Here is a 10,802-nt window from a genome sequence, read left to right as displayed (position 1 = left end):
CCTAGCAGCTTAGAAATAAGGTGTCGATAAAGTTTAATGTCACAGTCCCTTTTTCAGCTAGATGCATAGCATGCAGATTTAGATTTTGCAAAAATTTATGCACAGTGATATTGAAAACAATTAAATTAATACTATACAAAAAAAATCTGAAGCCTTTAAATTTTACATGACGCCCAAAAGGGCGTTTTTTAACGTTTTTTGTGTTACCTTTATTTATTAAATATCATGGTCTTCGCATTTAAGCCATAAAATTTAATTCAACAGCAATATCACAAAATAATTTTAAAATGAGCATATTCTTAAAATTTCCGATACACATCCTCGCGCACATGGTATTTTTTTTTCAGTACAGTGTTACCCTTGCTCGCCTTGAAAACGTTGAGTTTGTAAATCAAAATTTCGTTAAAGTGTTACAAAATATGAAATCAATAATAAAACAAATTTCAAATTATGGTTCCAGATGCCCATATTTCTTAGAAGATTACGTTATTCAAAATTTGATGGATCTAGGCACCGTTGTTTTATTCCAATGCGAAAAAAATACGTACATTTACGCAGATTCTTCATTAGCTAATGTTGCACGTGTTTGCATCTGTGTGCAACAACAAACTATGCTTATTGGAATTTGCCAGTGCTTTTAAGGATGAATTCATAACATGCCATAAGAGCCAATTTTTTTATAACAAAAACATTTAATCACATCACAATATTAAAACTTAATTACTACAGTCGACAGACAATCACGTTGGAGGAAAGCGAGCGACCAACCGAACCGACGACGAGACGTGACTGTGTGTTGCTGAAAAACATCTTCGGTTACAGTTAGTGATAACGGCGCGCGGTTGGCGAGTACAACACATGTTTACAGAGTCGCCACAGTTAATTTTTTTAATATAATACAGGGAGATAACTTTTGATGACAACAATTTGAAAAGTAAACCATTTATAGTGAATCAACGCAAAATGCCAAAATGAAATTTATAGTCTTTCTGGCCAAATTGCCCCTTTGGAGCAAAAACAATTTGAAATCTTTTAGATTTTATGTTATTAATATGAAATAGATGAGAAAACAAATTCCAAATTTCCAATTAGGACTTGCAGATGCCAATATTCGGTGGAGGATTATGTTATTCAAATTTTGATGGCTGTAGGTATCGCTGGTTCATCAAAGTGTGAGAAACATAAGTGTATTTATCTAGATTCTTCATTATTTAATTTCTTTAAATATAACACAGGGCAATAATATTTTGTGACAACAATTTGAAAAGTGATTTACCATTTTTAATGATTTAAAAAAAAAATGCCAAAATGAAATTAATAGCCATTCTGGGCTGACGCCTTTTGGGCTAATAAGAATTTAGTTCTTTCAATGCTAACTTTTTAAAAAACATTTAATGGCCGAGGTGTCATTTGTAAAGAAGGTCACTGATGGAGTTGGCAACTGGACATTTCTGAGAGAAGGGCCTATGAGTCTGAAGTCAAATGAACTTTAAATTAAAAAGAGCTTTATCATAAAGAGATATGGGTCAGGGGTGTAGCTAGAAGGGGGCAAGGGGGGCATCTGTCCCTGGGCGCGGAATCCAAGGGGCGCCAAACTGATGTTACGACATTTTAGAATTAAATGTTTTCCATCCTTGGCAAGCAGTAGGGGGTGCGATTTCTTCAGTTGTCCCTGGGCGTTGAAAACCCTAGCTACGACTCTGATATGGGTTTCGGATTGCAAATTGAGTTCATTGTTGAAAATACTCTTTGGCACTCAGCACTACGAACATGTATACAGTTTACTGTTCGCAAAATTCTCCGTAATGCAGCCATTATTTCCTTTCCATTAGTGTCTTTAAAAATTCTAATTTCCCTTAAAGTTTCTTGTTCATTTAGGTCAGGGGTGCCCAACCCAAATTCGTTGGTGGGCCAAGTAAAAATTTGCTAAACTGAGGTGGGCAGCACATATCAAAATGAAACAACATATTATTCAAAATATTTTATTACCTTAAAATTAATGTGACATTTGTTTATGTAAATACTCGTATTTTGAGATTTTTTAATTATTAATGGATAATTTAGTCGACGTGCATCGTAGTTGATTGGTCATGTTTTCATCGAGCAACCTGCTGTGATACTTTGTTTTTACCAGGTTTAATTTGGGAAAAAAATAACTCGCAGAGGTAGGTAGTTCTAAATCAGACGCAGACATTTAGCCGACAGGACGCTTAGCCGAAACGGACAGTTTGCCGACAATGAGTCTCACTCTTCCAATGATTTTAAATTTCTAATACTTTCACATTTCATTACTACTTTACTCAACACATCACAATACATTCATTCCTGTATAAAGAAAATTTCCTTTCCCTGTCAGGAAGTAGATTCGCCCTACTCCTCGCCACACTGGAACTACTTTTTATCTAAAATGCTATATACACCCTCTACAATTACAGGTTAGGCATCGCATATTTATTACAGGTTACTACAACTAGAGGCTAGGCATCGCATATTTATTAATATGGGATAGTACTCCAGCACCGGAATTCGTACCTTGTGGCCTGCGGCCAGAAGTAGGTTTGGCTTATGTAATTACGGCAAAGCCAGAGCGCTATCTGCCTAATGTGAGGGATACCTTCGTGGAGGACTTTCTAAGGATAATTGCCTCGTATATATGTTACACATGGGAAAAACACCCATGCAGCCTGTCCGTTCACGGGATTCGAAATTCGGACCAAACTGCCAGCGTTCAGTGACTTTACCGCTCGGCTGCTGCTGGGCCTTTTACTTAATATATAACCAGTTTCTTACAATAAAATTGCCTTTTTAGGCTAGAACTTTATAAATGCATTTAGGAAAATGCAGACCAAAAATTTCCCTATTACCATGTATCTACAACAGAAACGAGAAAGAGAAGAAATGAAAGAGGAAAAAAAAATTAACGTTAATGAAAAGTGAAATAAAAATTTATACATTTTTAACAGATATTGAGAAAGTTACATTTTATGAGGAAAACATGAGACAATATAACATATTATATTGAAAATTACACACCGCGACTTTCAAAAAAGAATACATAATATTATCTAGTTACATGACTGTTCTAGTTAAATCTAGCTTTGATAGATGGCACCACATTACGGTGACTTTTCAGGATGTCTCGCTTTGCTCCGCCCTGCTTGGTGCTCCTCCTTCCGCAGACTCCTCCGATTTCTCTTCCGAGATGTTCCAACGTCCGGAATTGCATATTAGCAACGTTTTCGTTATATGAAGAGTGGAAAAGGTAGTTTTTGAGAATAGAATTCAGTAATGAATGAAATAAAACCGTAAAGAATACTTTACTTCTAAATTAAATATAATGCACCAGTTTAGTGCTACAATATTAACGTAAGTATTTTAAGAAAGAGGCGTGGTCAATAAAATGTTACAGAATTTTTATGTCAAGTATGGTGGCATGGACAGCTCATTATAGAGGTCAATAATTTATACCTTTGTTTGTCTTGATGCCCTTTTTTTTAATGGTTTCTAATAATAAAATAATATATATTTCGAAACTAACCCTTCACCACCATATGTTTCTATAAAAAGTAAAATTCAAGAATAACAATTTTTAGTGCATTATTTAGATTTATCATAACAGCCAAAGGAAATTTTATTTATGAGAGGAGCGAAACGATTTTGTAAAGAATGTAACATGATGTTGTGAGTAAAATAGTAATGAAACGTTTAGGTATTAGAAATTTGAAAGTATTTGGAAGAGCGAGATTGGAAAATTGATATCATTAAAGTAAACAAGAAAATTATTAATGATGTGAAAGTCTTCAAAAGAACCCAGTTGATTTAATGAAGAAGCTTTACGGATAATTTTTGAAGATCCCAAATGTAATTAAGTGACCGCCGTACTAGCTAAAAAAATTCTTTTTTCCTTTCGAAATTTAATTCATATTCCCTGACGAGAAATTTCAGCGCTTTTCCTGTTTGGCCAATATATACTAAACAGGACAATACATATCAAACAACGCTAAATTAACACAATAATTAAAAGCACATATGAGATCTATAAGAATCGAAAAAAGAATTTTACTAATAGGTGAAAAAATAACTTAAATATTGAACTTATGGAGAAGTCGAGAAATTTTGTAATTGATAGTAAGTTTAAATAATTATTGGGTATGTGCCAGTTAAACGTCACTGTCGGCTTAGTATCCTGTTGACTAAATGAGTTAAGTGTCCTGTAGCTAAATGTTCTGACGACTTGTGTCAGGCAAATGTCCTGTCGGCTAAGTGTCCTTTTCGGCTAATTGTTCATGTCGGCTAAATGTCCTCTTGGCTAACTGTCCGTGTCGGCTAAATGACCTGTCGGCTAAGTGGTGTCGGTTAAATTGGAAATTTATCTTGGAGGATATATTTGTGATAATATTCAATCTTATTCACTTCGCACAGGCTTTTTAGCTCGATGCTTGATTGTAATTCTATTAGCTCCATTTGTAAATTTGGATGTGCTGATTCCACCTGTACATCAAATGAAGCTAAAAATAAAGTAAACATTTCCTCAAACTTGTGTATGTACGAGGGCAATCCCAAAAAAAAGGTCTCCTATTTTTTGGGGACGTAGAGAAAGTTTTGATACGGTTGTTGGCAACACTGTTGTGAGTGGTGCCTTCTCCACTACCGCATAAGCACGCAGGTGTTTCGCTCGGATGCTCAGTCTTGGCTTGGCAGCCATTCGAAATGGAGCTCCCGATAAAGGTTACTGACAAGTGCGAAGTGCGCTCAGTTATTCGATTTTTGAACGCAAAAGGCGTTAAACCGGTTGAAATTCACCGCCTATTGGCAAAAGTGTATGGACAGTTGTGCAATGATGTCAAAAACGTTCGCAAGTGGTGTAGAGAGTTTACAGCCAGTCGTACTGAAATTCATGACGAAGAAAGGAGCGGGAGGCCAACAATTGGCGACGAGACAATCGCGAAAGTTGAGGATCTCATGCGTAAAGATCGGAGGATCACTCTGGATGCTCTCTGCATTTTGGTTCCTGAGGTTTCCAGAAGTACCATCCACAGGATTTTAACGAAAAAGTTGCAGTATCAGAAGGTGTGTGCAAGATGGGTGCCGCGCATGCTGACAGAAGACCATAAATGGCAACGGGTTGATTCTTCCCATGAATTTCTTCGCCGCTATGGAGACGAAAAGAACAACTTCTTGGACTCAATTGTCACAGGTGACGAAACCTGGGCATTCCACTTTACACCTGAGACAAAACAACAGTCACGCGAGTGGTGGCATCCCTCTTCGCCCAAGCCACGAAAATTCAAGCAAACACAATCTGCCGGTAAAGTCATGGCAACTGTGTTTTGGGACAGGAAGGGGGTACTGTTGATCGACTTTCTGCCTGCTGGGACAACAGTCAATGCTGACAGGTACTGTGAAACACTGAAGAAACTCAGAAGGGCAATTCAGAACCGGAGAAGATGGATGTTGAGCAATGGTGTAAGCATTCTCCACGACAACGCCCGTCCTCATGTTGCCCGTCAAACCGTCGATCTCCTGCAAAATTTTGGTTGAAACATCATCACACACCCACCCTACAGTCCGGACTTGGCACCCAGCGATTTCCACCTGCTCCCTAAGTTGAAGGAACATTTGTCTGGATGGCGGTTCTGCTCTGATGATGAGGTGAAAGAGGAGGTTCAACGCTTCCTAAAGGGCGTGGCGGCAAGCTGGTATGACATGGGCATTGTAAAACTGCCACAGCGTCTACAAAAATGCATCGACCGAAATGGCGATTATGTTGAAAAATAAAGCATTCTTCAATCTTTAAAGTGATGTAGCAATTATAGAAAATAAACGGTTCTTTGTATACCTGAAAATATAGGAGACCTTTTTTTGGGGGATTGCCCTCGTAGGAGGATCTGGTGTTGAATTCTTCAAGTAATTTTCCGATTTCCTTAGAATATTTGAAGAAGTTTTTATGGTCACTTTTATAGTCATTTAACAATGGGAAATGAATCAAATTGTTTGACCACAATTCATTTTCATAAAGCTGAAGCTTTGCTGCAAATGCTTTTATATCTTGATAGCAATCGGTAATCAACTTATTTTCACCTTGTAAATTCCGGTTTAGCTCATTCAGTTTCATTGTTATATCTGTTATAAAACATAAATCTAGAAACATCCGAAAGTTCACTAATATTAAGACCAATATTGTTCATGAAAGTTTCAATTTCTTCTCTTAATTTCCAAAATCGCAATAAGCAGTTCCCGCGACTTAACCACCAAATTTTGGTGTAATAAATCGCCGTATTCAGATTCCAGTTCTCTAAGATTTCCTTGAAATTGACGATGTTTCAATAAATTGTTTTTAATTGAATTAATTACCTTTATAACAACTTTCATCACATGAGACATATTTAACACTTGTGCACATAGATTCTCGAGGTGCAAAAAATGAACATTTTAAAATCATTTGAGCTGTTGAATCTTTTATGTGATAGAAAATTGATGTAATAGCACCAACATTTTTTCCAACCATTGAAGGGCTCCATCTATTGAAATGCCTACATGATTTTTCAAATCTGATGACTTTACGAGCTATTTATTGACAGCATCCTTAATATCTCTTCCAGTGGTAGTACCTTTCAAACTCACAAGTTCGAGTAGTTCTTCAGTAATATTCATTTGACTGTCGACACCTCTAATAAAAACAGCAAGTTGAGTAGTATCATTTATATCTGCTGTTTCATCCAAATGAATGCAGTGTAGCAAATGAATTTATATAAAGCAGTATGGTCACACTTTCATTTAATGGTATTTATATAAAGCAGTATGGTCACTTACATTAATGCTAAAAACCTAAACCTTGTATACATTTTTCTTTCTAATGAAAGTTTATTCAGTGTCAAAAGTAAAATACCTGAGAAATATTTCGATAATAAAAGAAAGTGACTGATGTCAGTAATAGTAAATGATTATTAACATAATTTCGATGGGGGCACATGTGCTAACAGCATTCTTTATTAAACTGACAAAAAATTATTGCCCTGGTTCAACAAGAGGTGTATGAGGCGATAAACTCACTTTATCTTCCAGTACATTGTAGCAGTGTTCTGAAATATTTACAGGATGAGGATACAAATTAAAGAGACATAGAAATAAAGATAAGATTCATTCTATATGACAATAATTCAAAATTAATTTTGAAGATTTTTTTTGTGTGTGTGTGCCTGAAAATAAGTGCGGGATGTTTTAATTAAATGGTTCTAATAGTTAATTTTCAAGGAAACCAAGTATAGTGTGCAATAGCAAATTTGGAAATATGGAATTTTCATATTAAAGGCAATAACAAATCTTCAATAATGAAATTTAGAAATAATATGAAATTAAGGAAGCCGCCATATCATGGGAACATGAACTTTTGGAATTTAAAGATGGAAAATAAAATAAATTAATTAAAATATACTAACTCAAAAATTATAAATCTCGAGATAGTTAAGTTTCACATGAGTACTCTCAATTAATAAAAGTACTCTGTAGCATATGATTTTACATGAATGAACATATGAGTGACTAGAACACTGCTTTTATGAATAAGTACACTGCTCACAAAAAAAAAAAAAAAAAAAAAGAAGCAGCAGAAAAAGAAAAGAAAGGAGGAAAGCAAAGAAAAGAAAGGACAGTTCTGTATCTCCTGTCCTACTGGGCTGATTGACGAGATTTAAACTGCATTTTTTATCTCTCGAAAGAGCGACTTTAGGATATATATTAGATTTATGTATAGCATTGTTTTAATATAGGTATTTTAACACAAAATCAGAGTTTTTCTTAAATGGCATGCCAATTTTTTTCCATATTTCGATTCTACAATTCAAATTATGCCTAAAATTTTGTTAAATTTGGTGCGAAATTTACGAAAAACTTCCAAAATTTATCTTGGCAAATCTTTTTCAGTTTGGGCAAAGAATAATTTACTTGGCGAACTTCTTAATTTATGGCAAACTATTTTCCTTTCCCTTTTTATATCGTGCATGAGAGGAAAAAAGTCATATTGTTCCTACTCTGAAATAATTTTAACAAAGTGCGTAAACCACATTGGATATTATTGTTGCTTTCACCAAATATGCCAAATTTCAAAACGCGCCAATATGTAAAGTCATGCATATCTTAGAAAATTTTGAATAAAAAACTCTAATATTTTGCAGGTGGGCTTAGAAATACATCTACTTCAAGATTATGTTAAAAATATTATAGGTTATAATTCAAATATTTTTTTGGAAAAATTTATAAAAATTATTTAAAAACACAATTTAAAAGAAAATCATAAAAAATGGACGAATTTTATTTGGAATGAATCTAAATTTCGAAATCTGAAAGGAAGAATCAAATAAGTTTAATTACAAAAGAGATATTAACAAATATATACTAAATTCAATTAATATTTGATTTCTTTGAAAATTTTGAAAACTAATTTTTTAAAAACTACACGTGCGATATTTACAAAACTTGGTGAAACGGCCTAGTAGAACAAGAGATATAGAACTATCCCCCCTTTTTTTTTCCGCAGTGTACATAGGAACACGAATGTAACATTATTTTCCGCGTATATCCAAGTCCGGTTCCTAAATTCGTGAAGGCGAGCCCAGTTATGCGAAGGAGGTTTCCTCAAGGAGGTTAGGAGTTACTCTTACAGTTACTCAATCTCAGAGCATGAGATTTTGTAACGGTTGTTCACTGAGTATTCCAGTGTTCATCAGCTATTCCGAAACATACAGGAAGGGTAATTCAATTTACATACTGGAAGGAAGCAACTGTTGAGAGTTCCTACGATAATGAAGCAATGATGCAAATATATCTGCAATTGAAGGTCCCTCAAAGGAAAAAAGGTCCGAAAGCTATTATTTGAAAAAAATAAGTCGATTAGAGTATAGTGGCAATTTATGAAAAAAATTTATTCATTTTACCTTTAACAACCACTAAAACTATAAAAAAAGTGGAGTAGCTACTACGGATGAAACGTTGAAAATCATACTTACTTGGCGTCGGAGATGCCTTGATCAAGAAGGGGGCTCTCCTGGCCGGAGGCTGTCCATTGCACTTCGGACTGCTGACGGCTGCCACTTCCACAAAGTGTGGTTGGTTGGGGCGCGTAATTTTTGGTAGTCGGGACTGCGTTCGCGCTGTTCCCGGTCATTAAAGAAAAGATATAACTGTGATTAAGTATTCTGTACTGACTTGCGTTCTTACTAGCAACCGACAGTATCTCCTTCATTAAAATCATGCATAAAAGCGTCGAGAAAGATATACGAGTAAATGCACAGATTATTGTTAAAGCCCCGAGAATTAATTTAGAAAGAAACCGCTACACGGAAGGCTAGGCCTCATTTTAAATATTTAGAATAATTACGTATTGATCTACTCGCCTAAAATGGAAAAGTCTTCTTCAAACACGTCAAGTTTGGTGTAACCTTGATTAAACCTGTTAGTTATTATTCTTGAGTAAAGACTCCCTTCCCAACTCCTCTATCATGCATTTTCGAAAAAAAAAAATTAAAACTTGGGACCTGCCTACTACAGAAGAATTGAATATTTACAGTTATGGAATCTTACCAGCCTAAAAAAAATGTGTTAATGGCCACGAAATGGCGCTTTATTTAAAAAACTGAGGGGCTATGATGTTGCAACGTTAATTGCTTTTACAGTGTAGCTCTTTAATAAAAAAATAATCGAAATTTTTATTAAAAAATTAAATATACATAAGTGATAATATATTAAATTTGAAAGAAAAATAAGAATAAAATGTTTTTTCTTGTATTTAGTAAATGGGGTTTTTGGTTTTACGCGATTGACGTCGTCTCCTGTAGTCGACGGGATTTTCCGTAAGTACCATTTCAAAAATTAAAATTAGAGGAAATGGAATAATTAGATAGGTTTATTGCTTTTGTAAGCTTATTATCTCCTAATTCATGTACTGAATACTCTTAAATATATTTCAAAACATTTATAGAAGAAATAAACTTAAGAATTTCTTCCATTCTCGGTTGCCAAATTCTTCATAACGCTCCATAAATTTATTTTAATATACTTGTTCTGATATTTTCAGAATATAAAACTCACTCAAGCAAATATTTACAACCATTCAAAAACTTTTGTTATTTATGCTAAAAGTTCGAGTCAGAAAACTCGCGATATAGCGAATACCGGATAAGGGAAATTTCGAATAGTTAAGTAGATAAAGAGTACAACTACCGGTAAGAAAGCAAGATGAATGAAGAAGAAATATCTGTTCTAAAATTACGAAACGTAATCTCTTTGCTATCAAATTAAATACAAACGCTTAATGAAAAATTTCACTCCACGTACTTAATGTATTATATAATCAGGGACAGTTGTGCAATCTCAATATTCTAACAATTTTTATGCAGAATTTATGTAAACATTCTCTGTGTATTTTGCTCTCCTGTATTAAAAGAGCTTTTCTATAACTCTTGTAATAGCTTAACTTCTATAAGAGCTCTATTAAAAGAGGCTGAAAAAATATTATTATTAATTAAGCAAAATTCAAGCTATTTGAAATTTAGTTAATTCATTTCATTTCTATGACTTATTACGAATTTATCTACATGGTAGTAAAAATTACCTTATCATCAAGTCAGAAGTTTAAATGCCCAGCTAAGTACATGTCTTTTAGTAGCCGAAGCTTAAATATAAAAGTAGGTGTAACCAGATCTTGAAATCCGAGCTATTTTGAAAATACAGATTTAGTGTTTTCAGAAGTTCCAGCTAGGTTCTTGGTAAAAAGGTTAAATCCTTTTTTCTCTCTAAATTAACGT

General features: G+C 34.4%; 1 non-coding gene across 1 annotated transcript; it reads left to right on the top strand.

Moving 5' to 3' along the window:
* Positions 1 to 8,997: 8,997 nt before the first annotated feature.
* LOC118185700 (U1 spliceosomal RNA) lies at positions 8,998 to 9,159 on the top strand. Its single transcript, XR_004757628.1, has one exon. It is a non-coding gene; the product is annotated as a U1 spliceosomal RNA (small nuclear RNA).
* The last annotated feature ends 1,643 nt before the right edge of the window (positions 9,160 to 10,802 follow it).

This window comes from Stegodyphus dumicola, chromosome 11 (assembly GCF_044657685.1).
Source record: "Stegodyphus dumicola isolate Sdum_Otavi_A_Nest chromosome 11, ASM4465768v1".
NCBI lineage: Eukaryota > Metazoa > Arthropoda > Arachnida > Araneae > Eresidae > Stegodyphus > Stegodyphus dumicola.
The sequence above is the reverse complement of the archived record's forward strand: the minus strand, read 5'-3'. Positions and strand labels throughout refer to the sequence as shown.